The 27,113-nt window shown below is 35.7% G+C and overlaps 1 protein-coding gene across 2 annotated transcripts in view; it reads left to right on the forward strand.

Annotated features, from left to right (window-relative positions):
• The window catches only part of LOC135088579 (3',5'-cyclic-AMP phosphodiesterase), a 474,744-nt gene that overhangs the window by 174,325 nt on the left and 273,306 nt on the right, over positions 1–27,113 (forward strand). Inside the window, exon 1 of one of the 2 annotated variants that reach the window (XM_063983441.1) lies at positions 26,471–26,545. The exons of the other annotated variant lie outside the window; for it this stretch is intronic. The gene's annotated coding sequence lies outside the window, so the exon portion shown is untranslated. Of the gene's footprint in view, positions 1–26,470; positions 26,546–27,113 lie in introns of those variants that run through there. 2 annotated transcript variants of the gene reach the window in all.

Here is a 27,113-nt window from a genome sequence, read left to right on the forward strand (position 1 = left end):
TAAGAGCTTGTAAAAATAATAAGCTACCTAATAAGCCATTTGGTATCTCTGGAGAAATAAGAAACGTGTAGACCTTACTTTATTAAGAACACCCTAAAGTGGATTCTATATTATATTAAATCAGTTATTATATTATAGGTAGCTCGGTGACGCGACGATCGAAACCTAATTTGTAAGCAAATTTCCAACAGGCCTGGCCTAATAAAACAGACGAAATATTATTGGTATGGAAATAAAATTTGCTTTGTGGTACATTATTCTTATTTACAGATATAATTCAGCTTTTCGGCGGCATCTGTATCCTAATATTAAAACGCGGTTTTTTAAAGATTGGTACCTTTTTAAAGGGGTACCTTTTGAATAAAAAAAATACTGAATGGATTTGACGATATTTTGTAGAAATGTATCTAATTTGAATAAGGCCGAGTTGCACCAACCATTACAATATCCGGGTTTTTTTTGTATGGGATTTGTTAATATTTGCCGTGTGTTATAGTTAATGTAAGATGGTGCAACTCAACCTAAGTCTGATATGTATCAAAATAATAACAAAAAGGTAATGATAACAAGTCCGTAAACGAACTAAAGTCGCTGACATAGCCCGATGGATTAGCAAGCTGAAGTGGCAGTGGGCAGGGCACATAGTACGCAGAACTGATGGCCGATGGGGCAGCAAGGTTCTGGAATGGAGGCCACGTACCGGAAAACGCAGCGTGGGACGTCCACCCACAAGGTGGACCGACGACCTGATAAAGGTAGCAGGAAGGCGCTGGATGCAGGCCGCTACCAACCGTGCGATGTGGAAGTCATTGGGGGAGGCCTATGTTCAGCAGTGGACGTCCTGTGGCTGAAATGATGATGATGATGATGAATGATAACCAGAAAATACATTTTGATAGTGAAATTACTTTTGAATTACATATTTTGAAAATACCTACCTACAAAATGATTCTACAGTGAATTAACATAAAGCGATGAATGCGATGATACAAGTCATTTGCTATTAACTTTTCTCCTCCAAAAAGGATTACACTGGGGATCATAATACTCGTAAGAGGGCTGAAAGATTTACCCAATGACGTCCTAATATACCCAAGAATGTTTTCATTAAGGGCCAGATGCCTTAGCATAAACTTGAACATTTAAACGCAATTTATGGTACCCACTGTGGTGGGATAGATCTACGAATTCCAGAAACAAGTATTTTCCTTGAATATGATTAATTTGTGTTTACATTACACCGGAGTTTAATGTTGTTATAAGCATATTCCAGCTAACTTTATGTTATGTGATGATCAATGTTTTTAGATCATTTAGAAATAATAAAACTTTGTGTAAATTAAATTTTTCTAACAAAATATTTTTCATTAGGTCCTCTCATATGCTTGAAAACCATAAACTCTGTTTACATTTTGCTGACACAAATTTGTATGTAAAATTTAGTATGCAGGAAATAATGTATTAATTCTGTTTATTTGCATTTTAGTGCTGCATCATTATTGTATGCAATTTTATGTCTAAAGTTGATTTTATATTTGTTCATAACCCATGTTATAAACATTTGCCTTAGTTACCTTTTATTAAAATTAGCCTAGTTAAGATATAAACGGAAAATCAGTTCCCACGATAATGTAAGTTTACTTCGAAATCGGTTTAGTACCGTACCGCATTGTAGGGTAGGTATGCGTGTGTAGCCCGCGTTATCATGTTTACCTGCATACACTAAAGACGTTTATTCGTACTCTTTCAAATAATATTATTTACGTTTACAAATAGTCTTCTAATGCACTATCGACAGCGGAATGTTCAGTATAAACCATACATTTTCTATTATCTATTGCGTATTAACTGAAGAATCAATATGACGCACCTACTTAGGTATCACCATAAAGTATGTACTTGTAGCTGCTTCTGCATTGTAATTTATTATTCACGATAACTACGTAATTTGCAATTCCTTTTATTCTTTACAATAATTGTACAAATTACTTACTGAGAGAAGGAAATTTATAGCCATAGGCGATAGGTGCTATAATCAGAATTTCATGTAATATAAAAATATTATTATTATAACAATCACAGACTAGGGAACGGAACGTCTTCATAATTTTGTTTAAATTAATATACGTAGAGCAATCATGTGTTGTAGATCAAATTACCATATAAAAATCTTACTTGAAGCCTTTTTGAAATACAGACAATAGAATATTAATTTAGTCGCACACTATTAAAAAAAACTCTTAACATAAATCTGAGCTAGGCTAATTGTAATATGTAGGTAGAGTTTATAATAGTGTGCTTTAATAATTCTAGGGGTGCGATTGAAACAAAAATGAAATGGCTATTTTTACTTTTTCATCTGTTTTCTAGAAGTTTATATTAAACATTATATTAATGTTTGTATTTTGGGTTCTTTGAAGGTCATTTCAATAATAGGTTTAGTGTCCGTGACCGAACCTCTGTCGTAAACGGGATTGTTTTAAACTTAACGATGCGTGACCTCATTAACATGGGAGTTAATTTAAAAAAAAAACATTTAAACCTACGAATAACTGGAGTATTCCAACTTTTATAGTATGCGCTGCCACGCGATTAGAATCTATCTATCGATATAAAAGCAAAAGGTTACTGACTGACTCACTCACTCATCACGAAATAGGCTAGGAGTCTCAAATTTTGCATGGGGGTTCCTTTTAGAACGTAGGTGCTCACTAAGAATGGATTTTACTCCACCCCTAAGGGTGTAAAACGGGATTCTAAAACTTTAGAATAAGGTTTGTTTTTATTTAAATATGTACAATGTATTTTGACTTTCCCCACACGTCCGTTGTTGACCCATATTGTACCATATGCAGTCATAAATCCCAAAAGTTTCCAGAGTCGTAATAATTTAATAGGATACACCATTGAAGGCAATTTTCCTACAATAACTCGAATTGCTCTAAAATCCAATGGGTATACTTGTTTCAAATTAACTCTTGAGTAGGCTTTTGAGTTAGACTATCTGGAGTGTTCACGCTATTTTGTGCAATTTTGACCGTTAAAAACCCATTATTTAGTTATTAAATAGGCCAATTTGCCTCGCGTCCGAAAATGAAATGGTTGAGATGCAAATATTATATTTGAATTGCGTTTGTAATTTACGTAGTAATGGTTATCTTAACAACGCACTGGTAAGCGTAACAACAAAAGATCTATCTATTTAGAATGCTCAGCACATCCGTCTAAATTTTTGTTGCAAAATAACACCTGTTACAAGTACTTAAGAAGCAGAGTTTAGCTTGACGTGCTGGCGTCTGTTGTACAGTCAGTGCTGGCGTGCTCTACATTTTTTTTTGCAAAATCGTACAAAGTGCAAATCGTGCAAAGTCATAATGTTTAGTTTTATGTACCATCCGTACCTATAGATCGTTTCATCCACGAAGACGCACCCCACTATTCTTGCGCTAATGTTAGAGTGTTATCGGTACACGCTAAATTATCTATGAGTGCACACGCATACTGCAATAATGACACTCGGATTGCTCGGATCAAACTCTCCCGCTCTTCTCTCGACCAGAAATTGGTGGGGCGCGTCTTCGTGGATGAAACGTTCTATATAATATTCCTAGCCGCTCGAGAACCCACATTACTCCTACAAAAACAACGTCCGTGTGCACAACTCCGTATCCGTAATGAATCTACAAGATGGAGGTGTACTTACGTGGCATTTATCAAAATCTGTATCAGACGTGCCTGTTTCGGACAGGCCCTGTCGTTCCCGTTACTGCTATGTGTAGGGCCCAGATGGGCATTAGAAAAATAAAACAATATTATAATTAAGAAAAGTGAAATGCTGAAGTGTTGCAAAAAGTCATAAACCTTATGTTGCTTAATCAGATAACTCATAAGAAAGGATGAAAAAGCGATTTCTAAGTTGCCCACTCAGTAAAAAGTATCATTAGGTACATGATGAATACAGTCGGCATCACAATTAAAATGTTTGCAGCAATTATAAGCAGCATGTGTCATAACCGTCATCATTACAGATTTTCGTACACTACGAAGTGGTTACGTCAGTTGTCATAAAATGTCAAAATTAAAATCGGTATCGGTATCGGTTACTTACCGGAACAGCACTGGCCCGACACATCAGAGTGACGTATCACCCGGACAATAACGCTAGCATGTGTCATGCAGTACGCCTCATGTCTCCCGTAGGTAGGTAGGTATTACTATCGCCCTTTTGCTGCGTTCCCACATATTTCTATACAGACCTTTTCATGGCAACATTTTTTTCAGGGAAAATTCTGTAGCCCGGACAAGCCGTGTCGTGTGAGACCGCATAAATCTCGCACGTTCTTCATTCGGTTTCATATTACTTTTTTGCTTATAAGAGTTTTCCCTACGCATTATTTCACTTGTATTTTAGCACTTATGGCACAGACGTGGTAGTGTGGAAACGACCAATAAATATTCACGTCACTGTATGTATTTTGTACGAGTAGGTACTCTGGCGATAAGATTTTTGGTGTTATGTACAACATTTCGATTATTTTCGGGCTTATAAGTACGAGTTTATAGTTTTGCTTTATGAGGTCCCACTGTTTAGAAACGTTAGCAACAAAAACGCAGTTAAAATTGTATTACAAAGTCAGCAGTATTCCAGAAACAGTTTATTTGCCCGATCCGCAGCGAGCGATTCACTATAATCCCAAACAAATATTTACCTTCATTTCGGATAAATATCGTACGCCGCCATCCCTACTGTTTGTTGATACGTTTACATATTCAATGAATGTGTTAACGTTCCATTTTTCAAAACAAGCTTAGTAAAAAATTGATTAAAAAGTTGCTGTTTTCGCTAAAAAAGAAATTACTGGAAGGCCTCCTATGATAAATTATTTTAGGCGCTTTGTATACGGATGACAGCACATGAAGGTAAACACAGTGGCATTTATGTTGTTGTTATGAGTGCCTTATTTCTTTAAAAATTACAATAGGATGGGCTGGTTTATGATTGAGATATAGTGCCAAAACTAGAATATAAAGCCTATTTACATAGGAGTATCTAGATGCTGATCACTTTCAACATCTTTGCGGTAAATTTTCTTTAATAAAAAAAGTTTAAATATTCACACCCTGAAAATTCCTATCTTCCCTCATGAAAGTGTAATATTTCGCAGGATTTGACCAAAAAGTTCCGCAAAAATATCATGAGAGGGACCGATATCGCTCCACGTGCGTGCAATAAAGGACCACAGGAGCAGGACGTGATTCCTCCGTTACCCTTAGGAGGTTTACATACAAATGTGCGACCAAAGGTGATATTTTTATAGCACCGGCATAAAAAAATATCTATTAAAACTATTTTCATGTTAGAGAGGTTTTGAATAGGGTAAAGGAGTGTTTATTAAATGTATTATGTTGTAAAATATACTGTCCCAATCTTCATGAATTGTAAATGCTGTTGTTATGAATAATTATGTAGCCAGATTAACAAAAAGAACACTCGACATTTTTCGTCTCCAAATGGTTGACATGTTATTTCGCTACTTCCCGGAATAATTGGACGGCTCTCGTAATTTAAAAATGCAATCATTAAAATATTTCGTATATTTTATCCATTGACACGTTTATCGTTAGGTATTGTAAATTTGGTTTTTACGTGAACTGTTCGGAACGGAATTTCGTTCGTTTTAAAGCACTAAAAGTTTCAATTAGCTATAAATTAAGATTTTAATATACAAATTAATATACGCTTTTAAGTATCTTATGCAAATGTTAATAAAAACTGCCTTAGTGATCTCAATATTAATTCATTTTGAAATCAGATACAGGTCGATTCAATTACTAATACCTAATAGAAAGTTCGCTGTAAATGTTAGTGAGCTTTATTGGTTTTCAATATTGACAAAGTTTATTGATGTTGCGGCTTTTTCATTGTGTTAGGTAACTCAAAATAATGCCATTTAAAATGATCTTATAGGGGTTTATTAATAAAAGGTACATGCACGTTAAAGGACTCTACATCAAGCCCACTGATAGCCTGGCGGCTTGATGTCGGCGGCTTTGTTTCAAAATAATCATGTCAACGACTCTTACATTCTATGACTTTTGACATGTCAAACTAGACTGTATTATGTTGACGTTTACTATGAAAATATTATTGACTGGTAGGTATTCCCCCAAAATTCCACTGCCACTACACGTAGATCCAAAAATATTTATTTTTTTATATCTGGATAGTTCCCATATCACGTCGTGCGACCGTGGAAGCGTTGGACCAGAAGCGGCAATTAACTTTTTTCTCATAACTCCAGTTAATTGCAGAGATAAAATCTTATTTAAACTAACAAGCTAACCAGCTCGATTTATGCTAGTTTCATTAAAACATTTCTTCCAGATTCTTTTGTTATGTGCAGTATTGTGCAGTGATGGTTATTTAATTTTAACACATTAACGTTTCGTTCCTTGACCTTTAAATAACTTGTCTGACTTTATTATTTATCTTTAATAATACTTTTCTTAATACAAATACACCGTTATCATCTGTCAAATTACTTACTCAAGATTAATGTTACCTTAGTAGAAACAGCTCAAAAGAAATCTTAATAAGAATTTTCACTATACCAGCCCTAGGAAAACGTAATCGAATATCTTAATACTTCAAAGTTCAAAGGTTAACATAAACCCACACACAATAACTTACATAAATATAATAATTATCTTACCCACTCACGCAAAGTTACAATTTTCGTAGAACACAATTTCAATTTAGTTATTTTAGTTGTTTTATTATATTTGTAGAAATGTTTTATTCATGTAATTATTACTTACAACGCTAATTTCCTCCAAAATTAGAACGAATCACGAATAACACTTACTGCTATATAATTCTAAACTTTTATTGTGTTTCATAGAAAAGTCTGTCTTTTTTTTCAAGTGGAAAATATGTAATAATGAAGTCCAGTTAGTAATTTCATTAATGAAAAGCAAAAACAAGAGTCCCTGTGATAGTGGATGGATTACTTATAAATCTATTTAAGATTTCTTAAATAAGAATCTCAAGATCACTTCCTGATGTTACTTAAGACAGTGAAATGGTTCATAAAATCAGTATGCATAGAAGTGATTCCAAGAACAATGTTGAGTTCACTGAGTCGGCCTCTCCAGAGTAATAAAATATCTACTGAGATCTTCGCTATGATTAGAGTTGAAGACATCATAATATCGATGCCTCCTAAGTAAACTATCGTATGTCTTAAAACCAAACTTTACAGTAGAGCCATTTAAAGATATTTATGTGTGCAGTTTTCCCATCTTTTGAGCTAGGGATACGATTTTTTCAAAACTTATAGTCAATTTAAGGTGTATTCTCATACAATAACATTTATTTGTAAATATATTGTAGTTTTGGAGATATTGTTGTTACGGTGTTTTACGGCGGATAAAATTAGTCATAGAAATCGTAACATAACTATACAATTATTTACTTTGTCTAGCTGTAGGTAAAATATATAGTAAGAGCCACATACTCCATTGTACGGGAACATAATCATTTATACTGTCGAAGGTATGTTACATATTTATTAATTTTTCATTGTAAATTCATGCTAAAACTAAATTATTCAATTAGGTACTCATCTATTTTGGACAAAAGGATTCACAAAATCAATTTGAACACAATGAAAATCTTGAAATGAAACCTCTGTTTTAAATACCATATTTATTAATTTGTACCAAAGAATCACGTTATAACAGTCTTTCTTTCTTATGAAAATATAATTAAAATAGTTTTAAATTAACATAGAATGTGAAGTTATTACAAATAATTAAATCAAAAGTAATTAACTGACGAGATCAAATAATTTTTTTTTTTTTTTGTTTTCTAATAAACATTGATTATTTTTTAAACATAGCAATTACGATTAAATTAAAAAGTTTTATTTATAAAGTGATAAAAGGAATATTTATCTTCTTTATTAACCTTAAAATAAGCAAAATCTATTCTTAATTGATAAAATCAATTAACAAAGTTACATCGTTATTGTTCTTACTTTAAAAAAAAATAGTATTTAATCTTATTAGAGCCTCTAATATTATTCAAAAATTGTACATAAGGAATCTATATAATAGGAAACATGAATAATAATTAATGATAATTCAGTAAATTGTGTTTTTTTTTTCTGAAATCAATTAAGTTTAAGTTATGAGTTATTTTTTTCTACTGGACTTTTAAAGATATTTATTTTATTTAGTTACATTTTTATGTATTTTTATAAGTAATCAATAATAGGTAAAAAACTTTATAACCAAAAAAAGTTAATCTGAATCAGTCTCAGCATTATGATTAGAAGAATCTACAAGAAGATTGTGATAGAATTGGTGATGCACCGCTGGAATGACACCACTAGTACAAAGGCTTACCAAGTATTTTTTTTAACTTTGGTTATAGTAGCACATGGTTAAAAAGCAGGCAAACATCAGAGTAATCTTGCTGTCGTCGTCTCGTGTTAGTTTTAGTAACAACAGTCATATATTGAGACTCATCCAAATGATATTTATAATGGAGTTTATTTGGCTCAGAAGGAAGCACCTTGACTTCTTTTATTTTCATCCATTGCACAACAGCGTTCAAGTTCTTGGTCCAATTTTTACAGCCTAAGGTTGACTTAAAATCCAAAAATTTGGTATGATCCAACTCGATTACAGTACATGGTTGTAGTTTCATGCTTTGATTGAAAGATGTGCCAAAAATAAATGTATTTATACTCCTTTAGAATGGTTTTCATTGGTACGATGGGCTAAACAAGATGGGAAACCATATACTGTAATCGAGTTGCATCATACCAAATTTTTGGATTTTGAGTCAATCTTAGGCTGTAAAAATTGGACTAAGAACTTGAACGGTGATGTTGTGTTCAAATAAACTCCATTATAAATATCATTTGGATGAGTCTCAATATATGACTGTTGTTACTAAAACTAACACGAGACGACGACAGCAAGATTACTCTGATGTTTGCTTCCTTTTTAACCATAAAATATGCTACCTATAACCAAAGTTAAAAAAAATACTTGGTAAGCCTTTGTACTAGAGGTGTCATTCCAGCGGTGCATCACCAATTCTATCACAATCTTCTTGTAGATTCTTTTAATCAAAATGCTGAGAGTGATTCAGATTTACTTTTTTTAGTTATAAAGCTTTTTACCTATTATTGATTAGGTACTTATAAAAATACATAAAAATGTCACTAATTAAAGAAATTTAGTTTGTCACAGATCGTCATAAATTATAGCCTAATGTTATGTTATTCTGGGTTATAAACAAAAATACTGTAAAGTTTCATCAAAATCTGTTCGGTAGTTTTTGCGCGAAAGAGTTACAAATTTCCAGACATCCTGATATCCAGACATCCTAACTTTCGCATTTATAATATTAGTAGGATCGAAGTACCTTCATCACTAAGTAAATCACTGGAGATCAAATTAGAAAATGCTTGGATTTCTATTAAATCAGCTCCTTCAGGCAATGGCGAATCTGAAAATATTAAAAAAACACAAACATAAAATATAATTTAACTTCACAACGAAGACGAAAAAATCGTAATTAAACGTTACAATAGGAATAAATACTCAATTTACCAACGTAAACAATATTAAATTGCACATACAATATCAAACGTACGAAAACAAACCACGTTAATAATCGTATGTATTACATACGATAAAAAATAAATTTAATTGACAACGTTTATCATGGTATGTAAAACATACGATACTTTGTTAGCTTAAAAAAGGAACGTAAAGAATCTTATGTGTTAATTACTATAGTTTTGAATAGCTAGTAACAAAATATAAGGCAATTTTCAACACCAAAAGGAAAACTGTAATTACTACTTACCTAATAGTATGCGCTCGCTAGCGGTGAACCAAACCGCTTCTCCCCTGTAGACGATCGCACAGGACATTACGATAGTATACGTTGCGATCGTGGATTACATACGATTGAATACGTGTGAAAAATCTTTTATTTTAAATGATATTGCAATTTTTGTTCGCGGGTTCGATAATACGTATTTTAGTAATTATAAAATGCTTATAAAATCAAAATTGATATTTTGTGGCTTACGATTATTTACTTAGGAGGCATCGATATCTACTGTGGCTTGTCAATGTTTTGTGACGTAATGATTCCTAAATTGATTGTGAACTGTTATCAGGTAGTTCAGCTAGAGTCCAATTCTATCTGATATTAGAAGGTACCTAGTTCAGCTATATTCCTCAATTGGTAGAGTCCAATTCTATTAATCGCTGTGATCATGAAAACCATAAAAGATGCAATGAGTACCTAATGTTGTGCAAATAGGCAGAATTATTATACTTTTCATACAGAAGGCGATCTTATCTAAAACATTGCTATAATTGTCAATTGCACTACAACTTCATGACGTCACATAAGTATCTCCTTAGCAGGTGCCTCGTTAAGACTTGCCTGTACTGTTCCATAAGGAAAAAAAAATTCATTAAGTTAAATAAATAATACGCTACGAATAATCAGTTGCACTACAACTTCATGACGTCACATAGTGCCTCCTCGAATCCTTAGCAGGCGCCTAGCTTACTTGCCTGTATTGTTCCATCAGGAAAAACTGTGATCATAACGCTAATTAAATAATACTCCACGAATCGTCAATTGCACTACAAATTCATGACGTCACATAGTGCCTCCTCGAATCTTTAGAAGGCGCCTAGTTAAGATTCGGCTGTATTGTTTCATCAGGAAAAAGTGTGATCACCAAGCTAATTAAGTAAATACTCCACGAATAGTCAATTGCACTACAAATTCATGACGTCACATAGTGCCTTCTCGAATCTTTAGAAGGCGCCTAGTTAAGATTCGTCTGTATTGTTCCATCAGGAAAAATTGTGATCATTAAGCTAAATAATACATTCCTACGTATAAGGGATACAAAAAACGAAACGTCACGCGGTTGTTGAGCCGCCAGTTTCGTAATTATTCTACGATCGCGTGACGCAAAACTATTAAAACGATACGACGATGTGTCTGCGGTCGAGTAGATAAGTGTTTTGTAATAATGCTGTTGGCGCTCATCTCAAACCGCCTTGTTATGTAAGAAAATGTAACAATAACTGGAAGTCATATACAATTTTAAGGTTATTGGAATACAATTGCAGGCGATAAACATTCAATTAATTTTATGGCAGTGAAAATTAACTTAGAATATTACAATATTATCTATTTGTAATACCATTGGCAGACAGAAAAAGAAACAAATAAATTTCGCGAGTGTGATGCTTATAATAGTGTCTCTTCAGTTTTTCCCATTGAGGCCGTAGTGAAAATTAACCTGAATCCATGAATCACACTCAAGAGAAGATACAAGCCTGTGAATTGTCCAAATAGTTAAAAAAATCAACCAATCATAAGCTTAAAACTTTGCTTGAGTTTTAGCCTTGTTATCCAATCAATTCCAAGCATCATAAAATTATTATCTTGTCATGAACAAACGCTTACAATCTATTTTCACCATTGCACGTAGCCTTCCAATTCCATTTAAATTACAAGATAAAATAAATCACATTTTATAATTTGTTGGCATAGATAGCATCTTTTACGAGGCAACCCTGATAACAAGTCCATCAACACATTCTGGAGAATGTAAGTGTAGACTGTAATTGAAAATGCAAGTGTTATCATAAACATGTCCAATCTGATCAAAGTTAATGCACTCTGAAACTAATGGGTTGCCATGTGAGCGGTTTACGCTTGTTCCTTGCGAAATATAACGTCATATTTTGCTGTGAAATTATTTAAATGGACGAGATAGTCTGGAGTTAAGTGGTTTCGGCGATTGTTGTTAAGATATATGTAGGTACCTAAAGGACTCTACACACCAAGCGCGGGGACCTGATGTCGGTTGCTTTAGGCCTGGTTCCTATCAAGGCAGAGCGGAGCGGAGAAATATGTTAAACAACCAATCAGATGTCATTCAGATTGAATGTAATTGAGAGAATGAAATGTAACAAAACCATTTCTCCTACTCTGCTTGGTGGAAACCAGGTCTTATTTCAAAAGAATCATGTCGACGACAATTTCTGTCGTCAACATGATTCTTTTGAAATATGTCGTACGACAGTGTCTGTCTTTCTGTGACTATTGACATTGATATCATGTCAAAAGTCGACGACTCATATCGGCGGACGGCGGGGTTGCTGTCTAAACTGCTTAACAAATCAAGTAAAAACATAAAAAGATAAAGGTTTTTATCACAAGCGAATTGAAAATCTCTAACATAATTTTTATAATAAACCAAGGTTACATGCCACAATGAAGTAAACTAACTTCAGCGGTGAATGTCCCCCATTTCGTATGGCATTAAAACAATGACGTCATTGTTGCCATGCCTGCCAAAACGTAATCACTGCCTCGCTAACAATCTAATTAGAATAATAGGAGTGGTAAAAAGCTCACATTAAATGTTATTGTCTTATTTACGTTTCATTAGCAACGTGTGCGTAAGCAAACTACTCGTAACTAGACAAGGCCCGAAATGTATTATTATTTATATTTGAGTTACGTACAGTGGATAATAATGTTTGCTTGCTTGTATGTATATTTCACAGAGAAAGTTTATTTCACATATTATTACAACAGTGATAGTTTCAAAAAATTGTCTTTAAAAAACCGTAGTAGTTTAATAAATTACTTCGTACAAACAACCACTGTCATTATTACAATAACAATTATACAAGAAGTCCATTACTTGAATACCTAAGCGAATCGTGAAGTTTTATGTCTTTCTTTGGAACATTAGAATTATTAGTTCCGAAAAATGCATAAAAGAAAGACTCAAAACTAAAACCTAAAATAAGTACTCATACGTCTGTACCAAATAAGAATTGAAATGATTTTTTTTACTCTAAAAGTGGGTTTACGTACAATTTGAGTGTTATCTGCACTCTTACCTACCCATTTATGACATAATCATAAATAAAATAAAATATAATAAAAATAAAATAATCATGTACAGTGTACACACATTATAGTCCAGTCAATGAATGCCTTAACGACGGTGTAGAGAGAAATCCGTGGAACACAATTTCTGACCTCGGGACTTTATTTAGACTAGTTAGGAGGTGAACATAGCAAAAGTCCCCGCCCTTAGCCCTTGAGCCGGCGGGGTGAGGGGGGTTTAAAGGTAACACTTTTCGGTTTTTCGCTTAATTCTCGGAAACTATGCGTCCTAGTGACATAGCTACTATGAACCAAAAAAAGCTTATTCAATTTGCTACAGGTGAGACTGTCAAGTTTTTCTATATCTTATATAGTTTTCGCGGCATCTGCTCTAGAAGGTCCGTAATATTAGAAATTTTAATTTTGTTTTACATGTTCCCATCAGGAGAAAATCGACTAAATCATCATTGAGCAAACATTATAGACATGCGGGAGCATGTTAAGCCTAGTTCCAGGGAGGGGACTGCCTCGTGCGTATATTTAGACGAACTAATTGCAGCCACTTTTGACTCCTCATCACTCGAAAAGCACTGTGCATTAACACTTCAAATTTGGCTCATGTGTTGAGACTTGCAAGATAAACATCAGCTTCAAATTTCATAAATATACCTCAAACGGTTATTAAGGTATTGACGCCTAAAAATCTACATGACTGACCTATAAGACCAAATTCTAACCACTTCCAGATGACCTTGAAGGTTTAACACATGAGCCAAATTTGAAGTCTTAATGCACAGTACTTTATGAGTGATAGGGAGTCAAAAGTGACTCCAATTGGTTCGTCTAAATATACGCACGGTGCAGTCCCCTCCCTGGAACTAGGCTTAACATGCTCCCGCATGTCTAGAATATTAGCTCAATGTTGACTTAGTCGATTTTCTCCTGATGGAAACATGTAAGACAAAAATAAAATTTCCAATATTGCAGACTTTCTAGAGCAGATGCCGCGAAAACTATACAAAATATAGAAAATCTTGACTATCTCACCTGTAGCAAATTGAATAAGCTTTTTTTGGTTCATAGTAGTCATGTCACTAGGACGCATAGTCTCCGAGGATTAGGCGAAAAACCGAAAAGTGGTACCTTTAAACCCCCTCTCCCCGCCGGCTCAAGGGCTAAGGGCGGGGACTTTTGCTATGTTCACCTCCTAACTAGTCTAAATAAAGTCCCGAAGTCAAAAATTGTGTTCCACGGATTTCCATCTATAATGCTTTATTGACTGGACTATTAGGGTTATACTCGTACATTCATGTAGGTAACTAATGACTCGTCACTATGAACAACTAGTGCGTGTATAATATACGTGAATGTTGAAGAAATGGCCTCTGTAATAAAATTAAATGAGGACTCGAGGGTTGCGCACACTACCCTCTGATGACGTCAGACGCGGGTTCGCTTGCTACTCCCGGATTATTACAGGGAAGGGATAATGCAGCCCTGCAATTGGTATCATCAAGGAAAAGTAAAATAAACTCAAAAAAAACTCAGACTTTGTACAAAAGGTTTCCAAAAAAATATGAATGCTTCATGTAGTACCTACAGATGCCAGCATATCTGACTACTTATACGGGGTGTTTCCTGTAACGTGTCAAGCCAAAGCTAGCATATTTAAAGTCTACTAGGTCATAAATTTTTAAAAGGTTACAAAATTAATGATAACTTCTAAACTATGACCTGTCTCCTCACCTATCACCTGGCTTCGGCTTGACACCTTACAGGAAACAACCTGTATATTTTTTCAGAAAAATCGCACCTATTAAGTACAGTCGCAGAATAAAAAGGTTCGTCACCTTAGTGTCATTTTTCGCTTGCACTAGGTACTGTAAGAGTCAATCCTTCCAACATAACAGTGCAAGAAACAGTGCTGCTAACATTTAAATAAATATGACGTTTGCTAACGATTAAGGTTTTGCTTGTTTATTTTTCTATCCCATCAGTGCAATGCAATGATGACACTGACCAATTGACAATAGTTTTTTTTATTTAATAGAAACAATAATGGCAGGTTGAACCAACAAGAAGGTTTTAGTTTATCAATCATAATAATCTTCTTGACAAGATAAATCGTCAAACAACTTTTATCTGAATAATTTTGAACTTTACTGACGAACAGTTAAAGATTATTTTCTCTAACTCGAGATTATTCTGTAACATAGTTTCAAAAGGTAAATATGTGCTCGCGATTCGTTGAAGGAATCAATTTGAAAACTGACGAACCTTTTCATTCCGTGACTGTAGTATACATGGTATATGAAGTCGCAGAATTTAGCTTGATGAGTCGTCGCGGTCGTCTATACAAGAGACCACATGAGACTCTTTTCACCCAATTTCAGAAGAGCATCAATCAATTAATTTTGGTGCCTAGTGTGTATTGAAAATCTTTATCACTTTGACCCTGTAAAGGCCAAGGTTCCTGATATATTTAATGACTTTAAAGTCCTCTCAAATACATTCCAGTCCAAATAGTTCCCAAGTTGTTACAATTTCCTGTGCTCCACTCTGTAACGTAGTTCTATCTAATTATTTATCCCGAAGCAGGCTATTGTAGAGCAGAACTAAACTATAAATTGTAACTTGTGATCCTTAAACTTGGAAGATCTAAGCCTTGAACTCGTGGGAACTAGCATTGTAATTGGAAAGTCGACATTATTTGCAATATTGTATAGTCTTTAAATTAATTTAACAGGTTTTAAACGCGTATCGTATTAAAACATGTTAAAATGAATTAAATAATGCAATGGGAAAGTTTGGAAACAATTTTATTAATGTAGAGTCTTAGCTGAACAAAATTAAATAGTAATTTATAAAACGTACGTAAAACGTATAACTTGATGTATAGTTACAAATATTTAGACATTTTGCGACATAATTATACTTAAAAATAATGTTGTTTTATTATTTGTACCGCTGCTAGATGCTAATTTTATTATAATAACCTGAAAGTCAATGTAGAGACACCAGTTTGCCAATATTTTTATTTTTATCGGTTATTTGACCGGCAGTCACTCGTATGTATGTAAAGTAGGTTGTTCATTTAACTCTTCGCATAACTGTTTGCGATAAGAATTGACCTAAATTGGCTTTAAATTATTCGAAACCTGAAAGCTATAAAATACCTAATCTAAATACTCTGAATCTAGATTATTGTGTAACATTAACATGTAAAAAATATTAAAACATTGGCAATAACCCGAATCAAAAACCATTTTTCTTAATTTCTCTTTAAGGCATGTTGGAATCTATTAAAAACTCGTATAAAATACTCGTATAACATTTACGAGTGTTGTTCGATTTCAGTTTAGTATTTTAAACCTCTTTTGGCAATTAATACAATGCTTTATTTGCAATTTATTCACTAATTTACTTCTGTGTAAAATAATCGCTTTAAACAACCCGTACTTTTAGTTGCATTACGAAGTTTCTATTTTATGAAACAAAAATTATTTTTTAATTACGCAAACATTGATCTTACCGAACTCAGAATCAATATACCTACGCAAGCAATAACATGCTGTGTTAGCTTAACACTCGGGCTTAACATAGATTCCTTGCTTCCCATGCAAGAATAAATCGTAGTCAACACGATTTTCTTAATTAAGCAGTTTATTTCAATTAATGTAGGTTGTTACTGGTTTGTTCTAGTTTTAATATGTACCAAATCTATTAAAATACCTAGATCAGTTGGTTTTGATTTGATGTTTGATACTCCCTTCTCACAAAAAATACAACATGGATTTTGATGAAACTTGTAGCTTGAAGTAGCTAGTTGATTTTATTTAGTGTTTTAATTTCAAGTAAGAATATTTTCTACGGCTTGGCTTTTGTAATTTACCAAACAGAAACAAACGATTGGTAGTTAACGCCTGGGTTCATTCCCAGAATGCTCGTAATACGGACACAGTGCCGAATTACCTGCCTTATAAACATACAGCAATATTTACCTAACCAATATTACATTACGGAAGATAAATTATCTCTAACTTTTATTTATATGTAGTACAAAAGATGAACTTAATGCCACACGGCATTATTTCCCAGTCACCCTTTGAGCCAAACAGAAAATTTGTTTAACTTTATTTATTTAACAGTTCGTACACAGACTTACATATTAAGGTACAGTCACGTTTTCCGAGGCACACCGTTTGCGGAACACTGCTGTGTGTTCCGCAAACGGTGTGCCTCGGAAAAATCGGATTATCTTATAAACATATTTTTAGTATTTTAAGTAAGTAAGGGTAAGACTAATAAAGGTAATTAAATAAAATAAATAAATAAAATTACTTAAAAATTGTTTTTTCATGTGTGGTCCTTCCTCTTCCTCCAAAAATTTTTGTTCTCCTAGAAGTACACAAAGATTTTGCGGAAATCTTGCGTACAGACAGAATAATACTTGGTTAGTTGATCCTTTACTTTTCCTAGCTTACGCTATAGTAAACTGTCACACACAGGTTGAGATCTCATTAATTCTGATGAATGGCAGCTGTTCCATTTGTGATAATCAATTTCAATTAGAGAAGTTACTGGTATAGTACACATGAAACTATACAGGTCATCCGAGTTAGAACCATATACGTTGCATAATAAGGTTGTCTTTTGTAATTAAGGTTCTGTCAGGTACCAATTTGGGTAAAAATATTACGTGTACTTACAATATTTCAATGTATTAGCTAAACTAGACAAATACCAGTAGTGTAATAGGAGTAATAAATACGAGTAAATTCATGTAGTTTATGGTAAGCGCGATTTATCAAGCTTACAAACATGCCTCTATTGCCACATGTCATGTACAGTCAGCGTCAAATAGTTCGTGACACCAAAGCAGCCAAAAAGTTCGCAACACGTCTTTGTTACAATTGGAATAAGACTGTACATGTTGCTCATTTAACCTACCTTCCAATTACAATATTTGTACCTACTCTACTCAATAACCTAAAAATTAAAAATGTCAAGCTTGTGTGGTCCCTATATTATGACAGCTCCAGTAACCTTAATTCGCAGAAATATTACATTTGAATACGAGCTAAATGGCCGTCGACGAGGTGGTGCGCCTAATCCAGCGGCTACTATAAATTGTAATTGAAGCGCGATTATGCAAATTTGCCAACAGCCAGCCATTGTTTGTTTACATTTCATGCACTTGATTTGCCCACTAATATTCACGGCAACACCTTCTATTAAATATAATTTAATCTGTGCACACGCGTTAAATTCAATATCAACTGTGGTCAGTTGACATAACAACGATAATCGCGTGAATTCGATTGTGGATACGTGCGCAGTATTAGTTTGCAAATTTTAGTAACATGAACCTTGTTGTTTGGTAACAAAGCTTATGGTTTAGGTCAGCTGCGACTATGACACGTTGGTAATGTTATTGCTTATTGTTATAGAAGCCCATTCGAGTCCATGTGCGAGGGCCTGATATATCGGGCTTCCGTGCGAACCTTTGTTTGCGTTTTCATTAGGCCAGCGAATTTATTAGGGAAAACTTCGCATAAAAGGTCTTGACGAAGGTTGAGGACGCGGCCGATCCGCTATTATTTTCGTTTATTGATCCCAGCGGGGTCCGCAGCAACAAACACCTACAAATGAAGCCGGGAGAGTATCTCTGCAATTTTATTTGAAGTGCTAAATTAAACGGAATAAATTGCAAATTAATGTTTTTAAATCTCTAGAGGAAAGAATGGGAGTTTCATTTTGTATTAGATAATGATTTGAAGAACGTTTAGGATTTATCGTAGGCAGGTAACAATAATGTTAATAAGGTTGCTCAGAGTTCCAGGGTAATAACTAGGTTCAATAGAAATTGGAAATCTTATCAACATTAATAAGACTAGTAACTAACTTTGTCAATATCCCTAGTGAATTGAATGGGTATCTATCTAATCTTTGACTGTAAAGTTGGAATACTACCTACATAGTTGAAATAAACCAGACAGTTTAAATCTCTAACAAATAAATATAGCTGTATAGAACTATAAAAATAATATTAGATTAGTTCCTAACTATTGTTTTTCTTTATCTCATTTATGTTTCCTAAAGATCGTTCAATAACGATCAGGATCGCCGAACGCCTACCCACTTGAAACGGCAAAGTAGCAGCTGTGCGTGTCGCGCCGCCGTCAGGCGCTCCCTCACGCAAAGGTCGCAATCTGCGATTAATCGCACTACATGCCTGAACTGCCCGCCCTTTATAGCTCTTACCTTACCCGGTGCTCTAGTTAAGGTCAATAACGCCATCGCTCACCCTCCCGCCATAACTACTGAAGGTTACCAACCTTGGCATCCAGGTGTCATTCGCATGCCTTGCATTATGTAGTAAATTGATTTTAATGGCAAATGCTTTAAAATGAACTTTGCTAAATGTTTTAGAAAAAAAATTATGATTTCAGAAAAAGAAAGAGATTATTGTTTTTTGTGCCCAAATTCTATATTTAGGGCACAATTAGAACAATAAACTAGATGGAAAAATATTTTCAATCAGTTGGATTTTATAGTGCAGCTTGATGAAATTCTACTTGCTTCATGCTAAACTTTAAAGGGAAGAAACCTTAAAGGCTAAATGTGACTTGCCTCAATAAACACCTATCAAACACTCATATTTTACCCATAATACTCGATTTTAATAGCTACTAGCGGCCGCCCGCGACTTCGTACGCGTGGATCCCGTTTTACCCCCTTCATCTATCTTACGCGGTTTAGATTTTTTCATACAAATGTTTTTTTCTGCTAACTCCCGTTCCCGTGGGAATTTTGCAATATCCTATTGACGCTAAGCTTTAAGTTTACTAAGGTACCTACATGCCAAATTTCAAGTGTCTAACTTAAGCGGTTTAGATTTTTCATACAAAAGGATTTTCCCGCTAATTCCTGTTCCTGTGGGAATTCCTAAGTATACTATAACCTGCCCAGGAGTATGAAGAATAATTGTACCAAGTTTCGTTAAAATCCGTCGAGTAGTTTTTGTTTCTATACGGAACATACAGACGGACAGACGGACAGACAGACAGACAGACAGACAGACAGACAAAAATTTTACTGATTGCATTTTTGGCATCAGTATCGATCACTAATCACCCCCTGATAGTTATTTTGAAAATATATTTCATGTACAGAATTGGCCTCTCTACAGATTTATTATAAGTATAGATTTGACAGAATATAAATCCGTCCTTATATGTAAAGTGGGACTTTATTGATTACCCCATCAATTCACCCCGTGTCGTGGGTATCATTTGTCAAGTATTCAAGATACGACGCCAAAATTACCATTTGCCTCCTAAGTTTGTGCTACATCGCGATCCTTACCCAACTTAGTGGAAATTTCTTCCCTATTTTATAGACCCAACCGCCGAAAGCTTTTTTAAAGGAAGAAACTATTGAAGCCTCAATGGAAGTAAAAAAAAACATTGAATATTTTAAAGGCGTTATTGGAGTGAATCTTATTTACCAGACTGCGCCAGAAGGCGGGTTATGTTTTTAATCACATACTTACCACATACATGCTGTCGTTACATGGATGGGACCGTACAGCATTACGTATTCAGTACTTAAAATAATTTTGAGTTATAACAAAGCAATATTTCAGTAATACAAGGAACAATACACTTCAAAACTGCAGATGCCTTTAATATAATATTCAGGGCACACCCTCAGTCCGCATTTTGTTCGAATATTTTTCACAAAAAGATGGCTATCTATTTTCGATTGCCGAAGCAGATCGAGTAAGCCTCTGATTGAATGGCTCATAAACTTGAGGGGGGTTAGTCGCTGAAAGTGGCAGTTAGACCTGACTACCTGAGGCGCTTTCAGAAGTAACGTTTTGTAAGGCTGAAATTACAAAAGCTAGGCAAAATTAAGATAAAGTAGGATTTCTTGTCTTTGTAACTAACTTGCTGAGCAAAGTTGTTACATAATTTAACTTTTGTTGAGTAACTGGGACCATAAACCTCGTGTCAAACTTCATGGCCTGCTTTAAATTTACATGACTTAATCAACCCGAAAAATTGAACTACGAGTAGGAATTTTAGTATGGAATTTTATGTTGATTATGAATTGAATCCTGAACTTCGAGGTAATGTGAATAAAACTCTAACATAAGTAAGAATTAAGTTTTATTCACTGAATTTAAGATAAGTATACCAATTGTGCAAAAATTATATTTCTCTATTTCTTTGTATCAAAATTATTTTCATGGCTAAACGTTTATATCTGTAATTAAATTTAATGTAGCCTTTAATTGCTAAGGTACTTAATGAGCTCCGGTTACTTTTCGCTTTGCAAAATTTAGTAGGAACCCACCCTAAATTTACGAGGGTAACAAAATTAGGGGAAGTAACGCCGTGGGTACACTAGGCTAGATAATAAAGACCGCTCTCTCATTAAGGAACTTGTATTTCCAAACAGACAAGTACTTAAGCCTAAATTGATTTATGCACTATTTTTCCGTAAACTTATACTTCCCGATGTAATTGCGTTAGATTGCTTCAATGTAAGTACGTACACATTTTTTTTTTTCAATTCATTTATTTGTATAAGGTGAAGAGATTATGTCGTATACAAATTGCGTATCCATTAATCCATCATAATAATAACGGTTTTATTGGTCTAGCTAGATTTTAAATTTATCCATAAAAAGTATTTAACTTCGTTGTCTGGTACCGATAGTACAAGTTTAGCTTAGTTTGGAACTAGATAGTGCCTTCTAAAATTTCCAAGGATACTCCTAGGTATAATTTATTAGATTTCACCTCGTGTACATCAAACCTTACGAATACTTGGCTGAATTTACAGAGGGATCCCTTTAAGGAATCCGATCAAACGATCGGAACACTCAACAGTTTATTGTTCAGTTTACTACTAAGAGAAGGACTTAAGACGTGCAAATGACCGAGGAGTTATAACTCTGAGTTATTTACTGATACATAAAAGCGAATGAAATTCATAAAAAGGTAAAGGTTTTATTTTGTTTTGGTTTTTTCCTTTGGTTCATTAAACCAGCTTTTTGAGACCTTTTAGACATTATTTTACGTAAGTTACAGAATATGGCGCTCTTTAAATTGGTCTATATTATTATTTAAATTCTGCGTCTGCCAGTTAGTGTGAACTCTACCTCATGAAATTTTATTGTTGGCTTATATCTCTCTCTTTCCTCTGCCTCTACAGATCTAAACGGAAAAACTAAATAGGCTTTTAAAAATAATTCCAGTGTAAAGACTTCTTTATTAGTAACAACTATGGGTTGCAGCTAAAAATATGTATCAAATTGGTATACCTAGTTGGATATATTTATAGTTTTGTCCAGCTGATCGACACTATCTGGTGGCAATGATTGCATTTGCATGCATTCGCTGCAGTTGTTCTCTTTGTATTGCATTCGTTCCCATTTCAATTAACTAGAGAGAGACAACATCACTAGTTAAATGTATTCTTGGCTCGCCCCTCAGTGAATCGGGTCGTTTGTCTAATAATAACTTGTAAACAGATGTTTTGATGACTCCCGCTAATACGTTATTTTTTTAATCTCTGCGGGGACAACACAGTATACAAAATATTGTAAAATTTCAAGGTGTCCGCTATCACACTGCCTTAGTTCATACAACGTAATTCGGTTTTATGGGAACGGTATAACCATAGATTGGAGAGATAAGCCAGTTTATTTAAGACCCGCACTTAAAAACGGAAAAGTTTTGCTATCTACGAATACGTTTGCTTTCAATTTGATGTCAGGCTTTGATACCGTTGGGATCCGCTTTATAACTCACCCTTATCTGTGAAAAAGAAAAGACGCTTGAACTCTCCTGTTTTTGAAAATAATTGTCTAAAAGAAAACCATTTAAAATTTATTGTAAAATATACGTTTTTTTACCTTTTGACAAAACGTTTATTCTGGCATAATTATGTTTATAAAGACAGAGCTTAGGTATTTAGACTTTCCGGTCATTTAAGGTCGGGACATTTTGTCTCCAGCAGTCAAGACCTGTTTGATGAACGGCCAAGTAATAATCAAAATATCCCAACTTCAGTAAAGTGTAAGCAATATTGGCGCTGATGGGCGATGTATTGTTTTTTTTTTAATGGAACTGGCTGTTCTGGCAGGCTCTATAACGGAATACCGAGCCCTGAGACCAGGGTCGGGGCAGGTATTAGGCAAGCGGCCAACAGATGGCGCAATTGTTCCGGTCGCACTTCGGCTGCTTATCTCTACGTTTCCCGTTCTGCCAATCTAGGTTTTGGTGATAAATGTTTGAGAAAATATTTCTCTTTAAAAAAAAATTGGGTTTTTTTCTCATTTCTCCATCTACAATACTTTTTCACGGAACGTCGCACTATAGAGCTAAAACTATGCAAGATTTTACGTTACTTATTACAAAGTTGTCGATGGATTTAAAACGATTGCGATGTTTATCAATCTCATCATGGATACTAAGACCGATAGCAACATACAACATGCATTATGTATGATATATTTTAATTAAGTAGGTAATGTATATTATAGACGTAAGAAAACATCGTCTGCAAATCAATAAGTAATTGTGATTTTAATTTATTCAAAATTATATAATCTGTGTGTCAGCCCTGTCATGCTGATTATTGTTCGTATTTATTTATTTTATCAACTCACTAACGATGTAAATCACTTAATAACGGCCAACCAGAGCAATGTGGTCAGTTAATTATCACGCTTTAATTTTAATTGAACCTTAAATAATGGCGAGGAAATATGATCCTGACCCAAAACAATCATCAGACTTGATGAGTGTATCGTGATGATTATATGATTTGATGCTATCCAAAATAGCTCTTTAATATTACGTTGATTACTATTTCATTGACTCAAATTAATATCTGTGAACATTTTTTATAGTTTCACTATCCCAGATATTTATAATCCAAACAAGTCAATGATTTTCAATAACTTATCACTTATATTTCTCATGAATAATATTGAATTAAGACAACCATCATATCAATTTGTTGTTTAACCATCATATCAACAAGATAAAAAAAAAATTCATTCAAAGTAGGTAGTTCTTTAAACATAGCATTAATCTATAGTCCAGGATGTCGGCATTAAACCAAGTGGTTATTTACTAACGAAACCCTATAAAATCGTAACCCTTCGCTTACGTAAGCGGATGCCACGATGGTGCTTCACGGCACCTTCCCTCTTGGTTTATGTCAATGCGAAACTCAAATAATGATCGCCTACGTCAGACCTTTGATAAATATGACGCAATTCGATGGGCTCTATTTCTGGATAATTAATGTCCCTTATAAATAACGTTAACTCACTGGTACTTACTAAGAAATATTGGGTGAATGATGCCTACGTTTAATTTACATAGCAACAAGGATTGGCAACTTATTGACTCAAAATACGAAAAATTCAAAACGAAGGTCTACGAAACATAGATGCGTATTTTCACTAATGGCACTAAGATTACACCACAAATGTATTTTAAATTGTATTTTATCTGTAAAATCTAATATTAATAACTTCAACAGAATAGGATTTGCTTAAACTGATACCTTTTATTTTACCAACACATTCCGTAATTTTATTCACAATTGTAAATCACAAATCTAACAAAAAACAATTTATTACAGATAACGAATGGTAAAAGCTTTAATAAAGTCACTCAAATATTTTTGGATACGTTTACTCCCGGAGACATTCAAGACATAGGACGGGGATATATGAGGATAAGGGTTAATATGACAGTTGGGTGCTGAGTTACTGAGTTACGATGAGTGGCCGACACCAGCTCCGCGTGCCGGAGCTGCGCGTGAGCGGTGCGCCGGCGCAAGAGGATCAGGAAGACTTGCCCGCTGCTCTACGGCCGTTTGCGCTGACGCTAGCATCCATACCAAGGCGACGACACTCGTGGATATGTGGGTAAGTGATCGATGTTCTATTGTTTAGAATTATAGCTACTGAGTGACAGTTGGTTACTGAGTTGCGATGAGCGGTGCTCCGGCGCAGGAAGACCAGGAAGACTCGCCAGCCGCGCTGCCGCCGTTTGCGCTGACGCTAGCATCCATACCGAGGCGGCGACACTCGTGGATATGTGGGTAAGTGATCGATGTTCTGTTGTTTAGAATTCTGAGCTACTAAGTGACAGTTGGTTACTGAGTTGCGATGAGCGGTGCTCCGGCGCAGGAAGACCAGGAAGACTCGCCAGCCGCGCTGCCGCCGTTTGCGCTGACGCTAGCATCCATACCGAGGCGGCGACACTCGTGGATATGTGGGTGAGTGATAGATGTTCTGTTGTTTAGAGTTCTGAATTACTGAGATACGGAGTTACGATAAGTGACAGTTGGGTACTGAGTGGCGCGTGAGTGGTGCGCCGGCGCAAGAGGATCAGGAAGACTAGCTCGCCGCGCTGCCGCCGTTTGCGCTGACGCTAGTATCCATATCGAGGCGACGACACTCGTGGATATGTAGGTAAGTGATCAATGTTCTGTTGTTTAGAGTTCTGAGTTATTATAAGTGACAGTAGAGTCTAGATGACCTACTGAGTTGCGCGTGAGCGGTGCGCCGGCACAGGAGGACCAGAAAGACTCGCCCGCCGCGCTGCCGCCGTTTGCGCTGACGCTAGCATCCATACCGAGGCGGCGACACTCGTGGATATGTGGGTGAGTGATCGATGTTCTATTGTTTAGAATTCTGAGCTACTGAGTGACAGTTGGTTACTGAGTTGCGATGAGCGGTGAGCCGGCGCAGGAGGACCAGGAAGACTCGCCAGCCGCGCTGCCGCCGTTTGCGCTGACGCTAGCATCCATACCGAGGCGGCGACACTCGTGGATATGTGGGTGAGTGATCGATGTTCTATTGTTTAGAATTCTGAGCTACTGAGTGACAGTTGGTTACTGAGTTGCGATGAGCGGTGAGCCGGCGCAGGAGGACCAGGAAGACTCGCCAGCCGCGCTGCCGCCGTTTGCGCTGACGCTAGCATCCATACCGAGGCGGCGACACTCGTGGATATGTGGGTGAGTGATCGATGTTCTATTGTTTAGAATTCTGAGCTACTGAGTGACAGTTGGTTACTGAGTTGCGATGAGCGGTGAGCCGGCGCAGGAGGACCAGGAAGACTCGCCAGCCGCGCTGCCGCCGTTTGCGCTGACGCTAGCATCCATACCGAGGCGGCGACACTCGTGGATATGTGGGTGAGTGATCGATGTTCTATTGTTTAGAATTCTGAGCTACTGAGTGACAGTTGGTTACTGAGTTGCGATGAGCGGTGAGCCGGCGCAGGAGGACCAGGAAGACTCGCCAGCCGCGCTGCCGCCGTTTGCGCTGACGCTAGCATCCATACCGAGGCGGCGACACTCGTGGATATGTGGGTGAGTGATCGATGTTCTATTGTTTAGAATTCTGAGCTACTGAGTGACAGTTGGTTACTGAGTTGCGATGAGCGGTGAGCCGGCGCAGGAGGACCAGGAAGACTCGCCAGCCGCGCTGCCGCCGTTTGCGCTGACGCTAGCATCCATACCGAGGCGGCGACACTCGTGGATATGTGGGTGAGTGATAGATGTTCTGTTGTTTAGAGTTCTGAGTTTCTGAGTTACAATGAGTGACAGTTGGGTACTGAGTAACTGAGTTGCGATGAGAGACAGAACTTTTGTGTAGAGTTCTGAATTATTAAGCTAAAATGATTGACAGTTGAGTCTTGAGTTACTAGGTAACGACAAGCAGTGCGCCAGAACAGGAACATTAGGAAGGCTCGCCCGCTGCGGTTTATTACGGCACAGGTGAAATTTTTTCGTCTAAAAATGTTCACCATAGTGTTAAAATAATGAAAGTCATCTAAAGTGATTGGCATGTGGCTCTTCTTATGTAAACTAGACTATTTATACTATTGTGTATTCTCCGACGAGACTTTGACATTCATTTCGTACATTTTCATCTACATTACTGAAAATGTATGCCCGGGCAGCCTCAAAGCATTTCTTTAGGCATTGCCGGAGGTAAGTGGGACAAACAGCGTTGCAAGGGAGGCTTATATTCGAATTTTTAAAAGGTTCTTTACGTCTGGAATAGACTTTTGCCGCGGGAAATTGAATTTGTATTGTGAAACAGATATTGCAT

The sequence above is a fragment of the Ostrinia nubilalis genome, chromosome 4 (assembly GCF_963855985.1).
Source record: "Ostrinia nubilalis chromosome 4, ilOstNubi1.1, whole genome shotgun sequence".
Lineage (NCBI taxonomy): Eukaryota > Metazoa > Arthropoda > Insecta > Lepidoptera > Crambidae > Ostrinia > Ostrinia nubilalis.